Genomic DNA, 16140 nt, shown 5'->3' with positions numbered 1-16140 from the left:
TTCTCAGTTGTATTAATAGGGTGAGTATGCATGCACCTAATAATTATAAAAAACCTATTATAATTAAGTTACAGAAACGAAAATAGAATATACTTTCTTACCATAACACCTTGAACCCACAATCCATCAGCTGACTCCTGGTGAAATGCAGAATAGAGGTCGTCTCTCAATATGCAGCAAAAAAAACAAAAACAAAAACAAAAGGACAGCAGGTGAGGGTAGGAGGGGTAGGGATGTAAGCTAGCATAATGCCGCTGATGATATTAGCTAAAGCTGTTCAATGTCCAAAATCTCACTAACACCACGGTGCAGTAAATACACAATGTAACTGAAGAGTCAGTTGACAAATCTATTCACACAGAAAACCAAATTATGTTATGAGTGCCTCGTAATTAGGTTTAATGTGATATTACGGCTCTTGTGCCAAAGACAAATTCAAATGAAAAAGCGCCAATTCTTTGACAACAGATAAAACAGCAAATAAGCTAACGGCTCTTTTTTAGCATGTTACATGGCGACACTCTAGACGTTTAACTACATTTGGCTGAAATATGGTAAAAATTAATTCAAAAAATCAAGACATACCAAAAACGTAGAGTTGGCTGCTCGACTTGACTGAGATGGATGCCTTTTTTAAACCACGATCCAAAGCCCGCGAGATGAAATCACGCGTGGTTTCACGAGATTTAACGTTGCTATCTTATTAACTTACTTCACCTGAACATGATATGAACAATTTAATACACCCTTTCTGCATATCATGTAGTTTTTACACTATATAGTTACATTTAACTTTAAAACATGAGGCAATTGTGTTAAATACATGCAAGATGCTTACATAAATCCAAGAGATGGCCAGTCCCTTTTTTTCAGTGTTCATCCACAGCGTTTTTTAATATTAGGCCATTTTCACTGTGTTGAATAGAATATAGCCAAACCTTCCAACCCTTTTTTTTTCTTTTTTCTTTAGAATTGCCGTCTCCGTTTATTAGATTAGCTTAAAGTGGCTAAGCTACAAACCGCCATCCACATGAGGTCCTAGAGCCATAAATCGCCCCATTGAAACCCATTATAAACGCTATTTTTCACTGCAGGATTTATACCGTTAACATCTGGGTGATGGCTTAGGTTTCGTTTTTGTTTTGAAGAAGAGGCCTTAGAATTGTCATTTTTTTTTATTTTTCCACCGGGTGGCGCCCTTGCTGGAAAACAGCGGGCTGCTTAGACAGACCTGCGGGGAATGAAGCCTCATTTCCGGCGTGCAGCAGCGGCTTCGCCCGCTGATCGGGCGGGACCATTTTTTGGGTGCTTTTTTTTTTTTTTTTTTTTCAACAGTCAACAGGAAATGACGTATTTGTTGTCACGTGGTATCGTACGTGTGTGCTGGAAAAAGGAGTCCCCGGTGATCGTGCCCCGGTCATCGTCGCGACGTACCCCGGGAAGATGCACTTATTTCGGCCAAGAGGAGGAGCATTTGCCGCCTGGAGACCATTTTCTGGTCCTGAAAAAAAATAAATAAAAGGCGATCGAAATGAATGTTGGTGCCAATCTTTAGTCCATCCAAAGGCCTAATTAAAAGTACAATAAAATATAACTTTCAAATGTATTTTATGGAAAATATTTAATTTTTTCATTTTTTTCGCCAAAAACGGCCGTGCGCTCATGTGACAAAACCGGGATATAGAGGGTTAAAATCCGCGAAATGTAATTAAAACTTGACATGAATATTTCAAGGAGAAGTAGGTCTAAAAGATTGGCTAATTTAAAGTGGAAAAAAATATTAATGTATAATCTTTTTATAGCACTTTTTATGGCGTGGTCGATTTTTGGCTCTAGGACCTCATAAGGGGTACTTTTTTTTTTTTTTTTTTTTTAGACTTACCAAGGGTTAAAAGGACGCGATCTGTGAGAGATGCATCAGGTCACTGGGAGTGGTTTGACTGGAAAAAAGGGAGTGCTTATTCCAGATAAGTCTATTAGGAGAGATTACAAAGAGATGTTCCAAGGTTTTTTTTTGTTTTGTTTTGTTTTTTTTTTTTCAATACAACAGGGGTTGGTTATTTTGCAATGCCAAGGATGATACTCACAGGGGGACTGCTGGGGTCGTACGAGGGTGAACAGCCAGGTGAGTTGCTGAGGTGAGTATTTCAGAAGGAACTGGTCAGCTCGAGACAGGTAAGTAGTCCTGGTAAGAGAACTGCTCTTTAGCCACACAGGGAATACCGGGAAGCTACAACATCAGTTTGCAGGAACGCAGTTGCACAATAAATCTCAGAGACAGGCAGAGAAGCTGAGTGCTGGAGGTTGTCCTTGCATACTGGCTGCTGATGAGGCTGATTGGGTTGACAAGACTCCAACACAACCTCGGCCGAAGCACCAGAACAAAAGCAAACCAGTGCGGGACTTTCTGAATTGTTTGAAAGCACTTCATAAATAAACTTTATTACTTGCAGTACTGTGCAGTATTTCATTGGTTCAAATGGTGGCCTTTACTGCTAGAGGAGCCAAAACTTTATCAGAAACTTTCATGCAATTTGTGATATGCTAATTATTGTTTATTTTCTGTTGGATGTTGTTCAGATTGGATCTATGTATCTACTTTAAAAAAAAAAACATGCACAATATATTCTGTAAGTCCAAGCTTTGTAGTTATAAAAGTAAATACCCAGGTACAGTTCAAATATGGGCTTATAATGAATTATAACACAGATTATGAGAATGATCCTGTTTTTAAAAGCTTAAGCTCAGCTCTCGGCTTTAAGATTTAGCAATACACTATGTGCCATTACAAAATCAATGCCATTCACTAAGTTTACTTTTTTTTTTTTCTTTCTTCCTGCATTGTCACACAGCTTAGTTTACCTTGTATTTATTTTGCAAATATGCCAGAAACATTTGTACATTTTCCCACCTTTTTCCCTATGTCCTCTCTGGAATTAGCACTTGTCGCAGTGTATGCTAAGGAAGAACACAGTAATTTGTGGGCTGCTATTTATAGAAAAAACAAAGCCTCTAAATGTAACTTCTTAATTGCTGCTTCTCATACAAGATTTTGCACTGAACAGACTGGAGACCACGTTGAGTGCGGTGCATTTTTGCACAAACTTATAATTCACTTGTTTTGCCTCTGTTTAGCACTTTAGGCTACCCTTTCCTCTACATGGTGTTAACAACAGAACCATTCTACGATGTAAATCCTTTCTGTAATTATTCATTATTTATCTCAAGTTCTAAACTTGTGCGTTCATTGATGAAGAGTTGGATTCCTGGTACAAAGTCACTCAGATCTTAGAGAAGCTAACCTTGTAGATCAAACTAGATAAATTAAATTTACAGATTATAAGTTAAACTATTTCTACAGTGAATTTTTGCACTTTCAGTCTGGCTTTCAAACCAAAGGTCAGTCAGAGTAGCAGTGATCCCAAGAACTGAAAGGATAACATCAGGGCTGCTATCATTGTCAATAACTGCAGTTGTTTAGCCAGAAACTCCATGACCGAGTCATGGGACTTCCCTTGTGTTTCCATTTTATTCCAGTTTCATTTGACTGACCAAGAAGCACAAATAGGTGGGGCACTGAAGTCCTGGCAGCAGTTGCTCCCCTCCTAGTCACAACACTCTCAAAATAGTGCATTCACACTTGTTCACTGTTGTGCAAAGTGCACACAAACATACAAAACTGTTTGAAACTATTGTTCTTCAAATGAACTGACTGAGCAATCTTACACTAACTCAACATATAATTCTATTGACAATGAAAAGAATATAAGACTGGAGATGCGAGATGGTCCATTCACATGTCTGAAAATATTGCAAGTATGGCTCTCTGCTGTGTAGCCTTCAGACTGTTGGACCTTCAGTATGTGACCCTTCTGTATTGATTGATAATGTGTCTAAGACTCAGCTGTTAGCCTCCCAGTCAAGGTTGAGCCTCAGATTTAGAGAGAATGTGACGGGTAGCCACAGTAATACTGTGTGAATGACTTGTCGATACAAAGTGAGTGTAATAAACGGACATTTTAATTGGGAAACAGTTCACCTTTTAGAAACATAGAAATTTCACATTTATTAACCTTAACTGAGTTTTTACTTGTTTGACTTTTGCTTTTATGTTACAAGTAAAGGTCAATGGAGTTACTCAGAAAATATGGATAGAAACCATATAAACTCTGTAGCTGTAATAGTGTCCTATTTGTCTTACATAGTAAGTCATGGGAGGTCAGCTTTGGTGTTTGTTAATTTTTTTATTAAATCCTCATGGAGGAGCAACTTGCAGTAACTGAATATGCCCTTGTTCACTTTTGACTAAAGAATATCACCCACCTGCTATATCCTTAATAGGTGTTGAGTCCTTTGTTATTGGCTATTTATTGTGTCACATACAAAGCAATCCCATTCTAAAAAAAAATACCCTGCTTTCCACCTTTTGATTTTAATAGGGACCATAATTTACACAATGAAGATGGTGTTGTTATGAGAGAACCATAGACTCATCTGGAAAGTGTTTCATCATAAATCCAGTGAGCTGAAGGCTTGTTTTCTCTAAAGCTTTGATTAAACTCTGTTGGGGACACAGGCATGGACAGCTTGAAAAAATTACAGCCAAGAAGCGATTGCTGCTATGCTTCTAAAAAGTCCACTGCCTGGAGCTGTTGCACAGTTGGTACATTGTAATGTAACATCTCCACAGACGAGTCTCACAGTTTTAAAAAGATTGGCAGGTAAGTCCACATGGACCCACGCTCACTGTCTGATGAGGACACTATGTCGCTGATTCCTACAGACTCACAAACACGGAAAGTATAACTGTAGACTTAGACTACTGCTGTGAATCTTTGTAGAGCCTACAGTGTAACGCACGTAGTGGCCGATGCCATCGCCAGCATTCATGCTTGTGCATGATTTCCGTTACATCCGGGGGGGGGTTTTTTGTTTTTGTTTTTGTTTTTTTTGTTTTTTCTGCGGTGCTAGAAACAAATAAATTCCTGGGACTTTGTCCCTCCTGGATCCCCACTGTTTGTTGTGATCAGTTTTTCTTTTCATACATTCCTTCCTGTCCATTCCAATAGTTTCCGAAATCTCCCTCCAGGAATTTTTTGACATATGTGAGTCTTTATATTGAGGTTATAATTATGAGCTGTTATGACATAACTAAGGCATAGGTGTAACACAAAGGGGTAAATCTCCTTTCAGACTCCATGAGTCTCCTCCTATTGGTTATTCAAGAGAATGCAGCTTTAAGGTATTCCCATATTAGCTACGTTTTTCTTATACAGTTGAGGGAAGTAACTAGATGCAAAAACCTTTATGGAATAACAGATCCAAATTAAAAGAAAATATCCCAAACAGATTATCATCCTTAGAATTTAACAAACTATCATGCACATTAGTGGGGGATTAATTACAATCACACACACACACAAAGCCCGTTCAGCTATCTTAGTGAGCACCTTCACTGAAATAATGGTTTCCCTAGCCCCTCACCCTAACCATTAAAAATGAATGCCTAACCATAACCGAATTGTAACCCTGACACTAAAACCACATTTTGAGCCTCAAAAAGGCCTTCAAACTTGTGAGGACCGGCGAGTGTGTCCTCACAAGTGACTGTTGGTTCTCACAAGTATAGTAGGATGCAGATTTCGGTCCCCACAAAGATAGCTAGACAGGAACACACACACACACACACACCCAGTTGCCCCTTTGAACAGCAGGTGGGTAGGCCTTATTAGAAATGACCATATTAGAAATATCTCCTCTGTGTGACATCATAAAGGTCCAAATTTAGAAAAGTTAAGAGTTTGCTGCCTGAGGTTTGGCCTCACAGGGATTACTGGTACATACTCTGACCTCATTATTTCAAACTTCAGCAATGTTTAATATTAGCACCCACCTCTGAAATAATCTATTTATAACAGAAAATTAAGGAAACACACATCAGGACTGCTTTAAATTACTTTAAATCATAATGGTTAGATATCTTCTTTACTCAAAAACAAGATTGTTCACTCTCAGTAAACATGAAGCAATAATTTTGACTAAAATGCAACTGAAACATATAAAACTCAAAGGTTTATGTATTCAAATACTTTATCTTTTAGGAAAATGTACTCGGTATAAACTAAATGGATACCAATCACGTACATTTCATTTGACCAAATTTCATTAAATGTAACATTTTACATTGTACATATGTAAGAAAACATGGAAAAATTTACATATAATTAAATTGGCTAAAATCAGCATTTTGGGCAGAAATGTTTTGCCTGGTGCTTACAGGCTGATATACGACCCCTGAGTGAAGAAAGTCTATTTTTTCTGATATTAATACTTATTAATTAATACAGTGTTTTGTCCAGTTTTTCAATTAGTTGGTGAAAAAAAATGAAAATACACCAAATTCAGAAATATATTGGTGACACATTAGACTACATTTAATACAATTAAAAAATTATCATCGGTTTTCAAGAGTCCGCTGAGAGTTGCAGAGAGGCAGTAACTGGTGGGTTTGGGGCGGGCTCTAGCGGAGCAGTCACTCCCATCCATCCTAACAGCAGTCCTGTCTGGGTAGAGGGTCGGACGCAGGGAGCCATTCATTCTTCTCCGGTGAAAACGTGGAGTAGGATGAATAGTCTGTGAGGGAGAAAATCAAACTCGAATCGAAACAGATAGTCAAGGCAAAACCTGCACAAACTTCAGAGAAGGCACAAAAAGAGATCATCCCACTGTGAGGATTTCACAGCTCCAGATCCGCGCCGACTGCAGCTTTTACACGTAAGTACGTGCGCAAAGGGGGAATGTTTTAAACAGTACTGTTCTTCCCTTAACAATGGAGTGGTTATTCTTTTCTGAAACAAGCCTGAAAGTGGAGAATCTCTTCCAGACGTAAGTGACTTTCACGGGACTTTGGCTGGTTTTTGTATTTCTCTCGGAGCACTGACGGGGAAACTCGTGGCAGAAAAGCCGAGTAGTCGGTTTCTTTGCCATGTAATGAAGCGCACTGGGACGCCAAAATGATGTCACTGTGACACCAGTCTGTTGGGTTTAGTTCTTTTATTAAAAGTCTCACCCGCGGATGACGCACGCGATACAATAAAATGCGTAAATTTGAGGTTTTTATTTTATTTTTTTAAGGTTAGATAAAACGATCATCAGTAGTTGTACCCATTTATGCAAATTCCAGTTTTAAAAATTAAAAATCCCTTCTTTTCTTGGTGTTTTGTTACACCTTGTTTGCAAGTTGTTAAGAACCATGAAACCTTAAAACTCGCATTTGGTCCTTAAAATGTCATGTGGTGGTGATGATGATGATGATGGGAAATGTCACACAGGTCTTGTTTGCTCAATAGTCACAAGTCAGTTTACTGTCAAAGAGGTCGATATGCAACAAATCACATTTGAGAATCTTTGATAACTGATTCATCTTTGTGTGATCTAGCTCTAAAGCAACACAGCATGATTTTTATTAATATTTTTTCAATGAAAACGTGCCATCAAAAGGCGTCATTAACCCCAAACACCTGATCCCTGCCCGGATTTCCTGTGTCAGTGGGCATATTGAAAGTTTAAAGTTGCTACGCTATTGAAACTCTAAGAGAAAGTCTGTCAGCGGTCTTGACAAAGTGCTACACAGATCGTTGGCTTGTGTTTCAGCAGTAAACCTGAGAACCGGTTGAAACCTCTGAACCAGAGCCTGAGAGGGACAAAGAGCAGCGACAACTGGCTTTTGAGCTCTCTGCACACAATAGATTTCAAAAATGTTGTTTTTTGCCCTAATGCATAGTATTGTTGTCACTTTATAGCTGGGAAGGTCTTGTTTATATTCTGTAACTTAATGATGCTTAGTGAATGAATGACTGCAGCATTAAAGACAGCGGTTGCTTGAGGTCCACTGTCAGGGCTTGCCAGTGGTTTGAGTTTATGTGCCAGCACACGTGGTCCCTCAGGGCTCTGTGTTTGGCCCATTAAAAAAAGGAAAGAAAAGCACGAGCTTCATTCGTTACAACCCGGCAGAACTCTCCTTTTCCCCCCATTCAGGCCACAAGAAAAGCAAAATTCTACCAATTTTTTTTCTTTCCTTTGGAACAGTTCTTACTTTTTTCCCCTCTCCTTTCCTAGACTAAATGGTAAACTTTCAAAGCATGGGGAAAAAAAGACACTGCCTGCCTCCTTTCTCCCACCGATGCAGATGATGCAGTTGGCGATGCTTTTTAATGCACGATACGAAAACATAAAACAAGAGCTTTAACTGCTAAGCCATTTACGCAGACCACATCATCTGCCTTTCGTGCCTCTCTGAGCTTTGATGGTAGTGCCTTTGTCATTAATCCAGGATTCTGGCTGCAGTTTATGGGATTGGTCAGTATATTTCTCCTGGAATGAGGGCTATTTTCAGTAGAGGATTTTGATCTACATCTTCCCTGTGCATTTGGATCCTAAATAAATACTGTGAGAGTAAATGTTGCCGAGTGGTCTGCTGATAGAAATCAGACCTGGGCTCTATCAGTGTTTGCTTGAAACCAAAGCCAGGACCATAGTGTCACTATGACCAGAGTGTGAAATCCACTAATTGAACGGCTGCTCCCGTGTCAAAGGTTAAACCAGATGACTCCAGCAGGCTGGGATTAACATCTGGAATACAGTTTGTTCCAGCAGAGGCCTGCTGTGGATATCCTCCAGTGTAGATGGCCGAGATAACGAGGCCGGTTTATTTGCATGGCACTTCCTCGGACTACTGTAACTGCTGCACGTGTACATTAGATCATTCGCTCACACATCTGTTTTTCCACAATCTGTGCTCTTTTTTTTATTCCTTTTTTGTCTCCCCACCTCACCACCACCAATTGTATTCTTTTGTGTCTGCAAGTGTGGCCAGTAAAACTTTCAACAGGAGCATCCAGGAGGAAGCGCTCTATGAAACCAAACATCACAGGTTTTATTTAATATGCCTCTTGTTACCCTAAAGTTTGTTTATTTGCTTATAAAGTTGACGTAATGTGAGGAAGACAGTCTTAAAATCTTGACAAACCCAAAGTGGGTCACATTACGTTATACCGTTTCCATTCCAAGCTTCTAAAAAGAGTATTGAATTGAAAGCAGCCGTGAGTCTGACTTTTGATTTTTTTCATAGCATGGCCTCGGAGACAGGCTGCTTGATCAGTGCTAGGAGAACTGTCTTTCACAGTCTGACACAAAAGCAACTGAGATGTTTTGTCATGTGATCACATATTTTCCCCCGTTCTCCATCTTAGTGCTTTCACTTTTTAATTGATTAACGAACTTCAGTACCAGCTACTTCCTAAACTACCATCATTAATGTTGTAATCTGGTCTGATACTGACGACTAAAACAGTGTTTTTGGCTAAAAGATGGCTGTAGCTTAAGTGAAGTCCTGTTTGGAAACCTTGAGATGACCGCTTTTCTCTGCCACCTTCTCGGTGAAACCTGATTTTTGTGAGCAAAATGTGCTCATAGGCTAGCTTGTAAAGCTAAAGTTGTTAGCTAATAAGTTTATGCCCTGGTGGCCACTGGAAGGAATGCATATTTAAGACACTTTCTTGTTGGCTTTACTTTTCATGCTTGGAAGCCATCTTTAATGCTGTTTTCATGTGTGCATAACTTTTAGACAACCCTTATTTAACAACTAATGAACGGTGGTTCCTTGTCCTGTCTTCTGATTTGTAAACACAACTTCAGAAGGGCACTGTGGTAGTCTACAAGACTGACCTTTCCTAATGTGTCTTTAATGTTGTCAGAGCTTTTAAACCTAACTATGACTTTCCTAACTGACATTCCCAAAACTGACCAAAGTAAGAAAACAGCGAGGGAAAGTGACATTTACAAACGGTCCTCTTTATGAGTCAAACTCCAGTGTCATGGTTGAAAGTCACCTGTGCCCTCTCCACCCCACCTACCTCCTCAGATTCCTTAAGTGGGGTGTGCAAACACTAAGGCTGGTGGTTTTTCCTCTCATACTTCTTTAAAGTCCATGAGAAGGCCGCCTAAAAGGAGGCATGCACAGTTGGTGCATTATAGTTCACTAGCATGGTCATAAGAAACTGTCACTCGCATGGCTGTCTGCATCAAGCCTGGTGCTCGCCTTCTGATGATCCACGTTCTGTCACTAAAACCTAAGCACACCCAAGAAGATTCACATAAATGTGAATTCTGTTTTCCTCTGACTCTCTCCGCCCTTCATGCCCCCACCTTGTTCCTGGAGATGAGTCTCTCCTGGGGGTACCTATGCTTCCAGCAGCTCTCCTGTTTACTGGGAAATCAGCATGGTGGGGTCACAATAAGAAATCCCTCATCTTACACTGGAAATAAAGACCTGTCCAAAGAAATGACTAGTAGAGGAAGGAGGAGTTGGTGGGGGTTGAGGCGGAGGGGTGTTGGGTAAAATGAGGAGAAGGAATCTGCACTGGGTTTTGTCCCTTTGTAACGAGCTGTGGGTCAGTCTCAGGGGAATGGACGGCAGACAGGCGGAGGGTTCTGCAGCTGCTTGGCCTGAAGCACTTCATCTAGTCCCTGAGCAACTGCAGGCTCATTAAACTGCACTGTTTCTACTCAACATTAACTTCAGTTTATGTCTCCTGTTTTCGTCCATGCCATCCATCGTTGCTCTTTACTGGCAAATGTTGTATGAGACATGCTTAAATATTGATTAGGCTGGAACTGGAGTCACCCTGGGACTTGGTCTGACAGCTGTATGCTAATGATAAAAGGGTATAACCTCCCACAATAGGCAGTCTGTGTGCGATGTGCGATAAGATGGTTTGTGTTCAGCTTGGCTGTGGACATGGAACACGTTTTGTGTGAACAAGATTAGTCTACATTGTGTGTGTGTGTGTGTTTCTAATTCACACAGTATAACAGAAGATCTGCAATGACGACAAAGTCATTGTAACTGAAAAACGAATTATTGTCTGTCTGTTTCAGTTTTGGGAGGAATTTTCATCCACATTACTGAAGTTCTTTCACTTGTTTAATGTTGATAAATATTGGGGAATACTGCTAGTAAATTCCCCTGCTTTTTCTTTTATACTAGTCTGCTCAAGAATCCTTTCATTTTCACTCACATTCATTGCTAAATCCCAGAACAGCTGAAGGATCCTCCAGCTGGTCTGAGCCAATTTTTCTCAAAACCACACATCTGATTTTCTCTGTTTGAGTCAAGGTTCCAGCAGCACTATGGAAACCTTACTTTGGTTTGGACTGGCAGGCTGTCACTGGTCATTATCGCCACTGTACGCTGGTCCAGAGCAAAGCGAATCCAATGGCTGTAACACCCTCTGGCTGCATTCTGCCTTGGCACACCTACTTTGAATAGAGATGAGTCATTCTAAAAGTAAGGCAGGTCACTGGTTTGAGCTAATCCTGTTCATGTTACTGACTGTATTAACAGTAAATTGCTGTTTGCCCCCTTTGGAACTGTTGCTATGCAAGTCAAGCTTTATGTCAGTTTACAGCAAGTTACTTCTGAGTAATATTTTTTTTTTTTAAACAGTGGGTCTTGTCCTCAACAAGTGAAAAGCTCAAATGGCAACTGTTACTAATTATAGTTTATGAAGCAGATGAACACTGAACAGTCATTATTTTGCTGTAGTGGTTTTTTTTGCTTTTGGGACGGCTAACAAGTCGATGTCTCAGGGGAAAAATATTTAAAAGATTGTATATAATATGTATTTTATCTCTTAAGTGTATAATTTAAGCATATAAATGTCTTATAAACCCATTGAAACTGGTTACTACACATACATCTATCTAAAAGAGTTGTTGCTTCCATGCATACAAATATGCTACGGCCCACTTGGTTCAACTGTATGCGTATGAATTTTTGTGATGCAGAAACGCTTAACTGCACTACTTGAGCTCTGCACATGTCCTTCAGGCAGATTAAGTGGACTTTAGAGAAGCATAACTGGAAGGACTATTTGTCCATGGTGTTTGCAGCTGTTTATGTTTGCAACCAAGTGTAATCCCTTCTTAATGTTATTGCAAAAACATATGCTCTTTAAATAAAAAAAACAAAAAACAAAACATTATTACTGTTTCTTTTCATCGGGCTTATCTATTTAAGAAAAATACTGTCAAGGCTATAGCTTAAATAAGGACATAAATAATAATAATAAATAATAATAAATAAATAATTTCCCCCAGGGATCAATAAAGTATTCTGATTCTGATTCTGATAAATAAAGACCAAACCTCCGGCATATATAATGAGCTGACGTGACTAGGCTAAACGGATTTGGAGACAGGACAGATTTCCAAGTTGCAGCCTCATTATTAGATGGATTCTGTTTAATATGTCTAGTTAAATCAAGACCAACACAGTTTTGGCTGAAGTTGGTGTCATCTCTCTCTCAATCTTAAGTCATAAGTAAACATTTTTGCAGTTGCAGGACTTTGTTAAATTTGACTTTATTTAATTTACCTTTGCTTTTATTCCAACACCTTTATGAAATGTGCATATTTGCTTTGGAGAAAGCAAAAAGAATGCAGAGAATGAGGCATTTCTTTGTTTGCTCTTGTCATTTGGGGCGGTCCTGCACAGCTAAGTGGTATTTGCCAGCTTAAGATGGCAGGGATTGTGTATTGGCTCTCTGTGTGGAGAGGGTAAACAAAGGCATGACAAAGTGGATAACAGAAGACTTTAATAATAGGAGTTGGAAGCACAGACAAGTCATAAAGGACATATGTTTCAGAGCGCACCATGGATCAGAGAAAACAAAGATATTAAACAAAAGAGTGCAAAGAGTAAGCATAAAGATAGTAAGATTAACTGGAATTTTCTTGTTATACCCACTGATGAAACCACTAGTTGTCCCACAGAACACTTACTCAGAGGGGTATCGCTTTCTGAAAAGCTGCCTCTGACCTCTGACCATTCATCTGTCCATCTACAGCTTGGCTAAAAAAATGCCCATAGAGAGGTGATCATGTCCACACCAAGATGAGTTTAAAAACAGCTTGTATACTTTTGAACATTTAGGGCTTCCCAGGGCTTATGTTGTGTAAGAAAGCATTCAGGTGACAATCTGCGGGAACTGATCAATAGACTGCTTGTGTGTACTGGCAAACTGAGCGTGCAGATTCAACTTCCTGACCTTAGCACCAGTGGATTTACACAGTGAGGTCCATTTTCAGAATCCATACACTACTATAAACACAGTTTTGGCTCAATATAGCACCAGGGCAATGATTGGTTGACTTTACTCAATTCCAGCAAGGAGTAACATTGCACTTGTGCAGCATTGACACATAGCTGAACTGTTTTCATCGCACTACCTACCACTAGAGGTAAATAACAGTATAAATAACTGTGATCTGACCTTTTTAAAAGCCACCTGAAATGTAAATGAAGGCCCCTTAACAGCAATTTCAGATTGTTGTTGACAGTTTAAGGGCAGACATGCACTTAACCAGATCTTATCCTCTTCTCTGGATCATTAGGCATGTTGAAGAAACCGTTAAGCTTTTCTCACTGAAGAGCCATCAGATTCCTGGTGGTCGATGGCCTGTGGTGCTCAGTGGGAATCTTTATCACCTCAGGCTCAGGGATTCACCAGGGAGACAGAGAAGAGCTTGGTTTTCCAGACATGATAACAGAACCTGGCAAACATTAGCCAGGCTGCAGTGCATATACAGATGAGGGCAGGAGGGGAGTGTGTGTGTGTGTGTGTGTGTGTGTGTGTGTGTGTGTGTGTGTGTGTGTGTGTGTGTGTGTGTGTGTGTGTGTGTGTGTGAACTCATGTGAAACTTTTTTGCCCATTATATCTGTCATCATGTCTGGGAGAGACTTGGCTCTCATCCAATCCAGAGAAATTACCCTCCTATCCACATTAGGAGAGCACTTAATACACCTGTCTTCTGTTATTAGGGAGAGGTCGATGACTTCATCGGATTTGAACAAAGGCGACACACACACACACACACACACACACACACACACACACACACACACACACACACACACACACACACACACACACACACACACACACAAAGCATTTTGAAATCTCTTCTTTCTCTTTGATTCAATTTCTCTTGTTTTTATGAAACTGCTGCAGCTGTAACCATCTGTTATGTTCCACGTTGCTCTAACACACTAATCACTGTAAGGTGACATCATCTCTGTGTGCTCTGTGCGGTCTGTGGTTTACAAGCAGGACACACATGCATCCACGCACACGCGCACACACACACACACACACACACACACACACACACACACACACACACACACACAAGGACATGAGGAAATTGGATCGAGTATGGATAATCATTGCATTAGTGCAGTGTGTGTAATCAGTGTGTGCCTAAGGGAGTAAAACACACCTTGTGTTTTTACTTTACACACCGAGCGCTCTCATAGCAGTTCAGCTTGTGCTCCAGTGTTGAGGGTTTTTGTTGAATGGAAAGGGTGTATGCTTGCATCGAAAGGAAGTGGGGGCTAAAGGAGATACTAGCGTGATGTCACTGAAAAGGATCAATTTCTGTGTCCTTATAATTATTGTGAAGAATTCTGAGAGTAAATGTTCGGATTTTTAATTGTGTTTTTGAATGTTTCAGAAAAACACCATGGACAAAGTTACAGTTAGCATGCCTGACTAATTATCTGATTACCTCAGTGTGAATGCCTGGGTGCACATGACACGGCTCTGTTTTCAACAGGGCAAATGCTAACTTAATTAGTTAGCTATTAATAACTAACTGAATATATGATTAACAGATGTGGTCAAATCAATTGTGGAGTTAGTGCTTTTCTATCTCTGTCATACAATAAGTGATTAATCGGGTACTTAATGACCAGATTAATCAGACAAGGTTATCTCGTACGCAACGTTCACAGAGGTGTGTAGGGCACACCTAATGGTCTCTGTTTCTGTCTTTCTGTTGCCATCAGTTGATCCCCTCATCCCCAAGCAGTCGCGGCAGGTTGTTGCCCGTACATTAGCCTGTTTCTCAAAGGGGTTTTTCCTTCCCACTGTCACCAAGTGCTTTATCATAGAGGGGTTGTCGAATTGTTGCAGTTTTCTCTGTATTATTGCAGGGTCTTTACCCTACAACATAAAGCATCTTGAGGTGACTGTTGTGATTTTGCACTATATAAAACTGAATTGAAGTGAAACGAGTGTGCACTCAATGTGGAAGCTCCACAGGAACCAGCAACCCAATGTTTTTGTGTTGGTTTTTTTTTGTTTTTTTCTTGTCCCTGTTTGAAGACCTCCTGGTGAGGCTTTCAAAGCCCTTCTGTTTCAGCGCTACAGTAAATGTAACACAGCTGAGCAGGAACAAGCAACACTCATTATTCTCCGCAACCGTAATGGCTTACTTCGTGTTTTTGTGTGTTACTTTTTTTTTTGCACATTTCATACATTTTGCATAACTAAATAAAGTCTCACTGTCAGCTGCCACTTGTATTTGATTTTAGCACTAGTGAATAAATCTGGGACTCTCCACCATTTGACCCTAGAACTGAAGAAGCTTCTCGGATGAGAGGTGAAACGTCTTCAGGCAACTTAAAGAAGTCCAGACGCTTTTCTTTCCAAGCTCCTTAGACTACGATGACCTGGATGACTGAGAACCTTCACAGACACTAGTGAATAACATTAGTGCGCTTGTCCCATAAGCACAATACTGAATGCACTGTGCTGCCACTGAGCGGTTTCTGTGGTGCTGATGCAGCAGCAGTTTGATAGTCATATAAAATGTTCCAGTCTCACACACATACACACTGGCTGCTGTCTGCTATGATGAGGTCATAGTTGGTCAAGTCTGTTTTGTATTGTATGAACAGAGAGCAGCTGTAATGCCCATTCAGCTCTGGACTTAAGATAGAGGGCTTATATAACCCAGTGTACACTGACAATATCTATTGTGTTTCTGTAAACTCTGCAAACACATGTTCCCGCTGGGTTTACAATAGCAAATATTTCCCAGTGTTCATGCCTTTGAAGTTGACCTTTCAGACCACAAAGGTGAGTTGCAGCTTTGAGTTCCAGAAAAATCTGCTCTAGTGCCTGATCTTCAGCACTCTTTAAATATTTACTCACTGACGCGCTTCAGCGATTGCTCATAATCGCTTTGCAGTTTGCAGTGCATTACAATGATTACTGTTCAGAGAGTGAATTGGGT

General features: G+C 40.1%; 1 protein-coding gene across 2 annotated transcripts in view; it reads left to right on the top strand.

Moving 5' to 3' along the window:
* Positions 1-6499: 6499 nt before the first annotated feature.
* lhfpl2a (LHFPL tetraspan subfamily member 2a) overlaps positions 6500-16140 on the top strand; it is a 36840-nt gene continuing 27199 nt past the window's right edge. Inside the window, exon 1 of one of the 2 annotated variants that reach the window (XM_026173160.1) lies at positions 6500-6774. The gene's annotated coding sequence lies outside the window, so the exon portion shown is untranslated. The remainder of the gene's footprint in view (positions 6775-16140) is intronic. The other variant, XM_026173159.1, reaches the window with a different exon arrangement.

This window comes from Astatotilapia calliptera, chromosome 7 (genome assembly GCF_900246225.1).
Source record: "Astatotilapia calliptera chromosome 7, fAstCal1.2, whole genome shotgun sequence".
Classification (NCBI taxonomy): Eukaryota; Metazoa; Chordata; class Actinopteri; order Cichliformes; family Cichlidae; genus Astatotilapia; species Astatotilapia calliptera.
The sequence above is the reverse complement of the archived record's forward strand: the minus strand, read 5'-3'. Positions and strand labels throughout refer to the sequence as shown.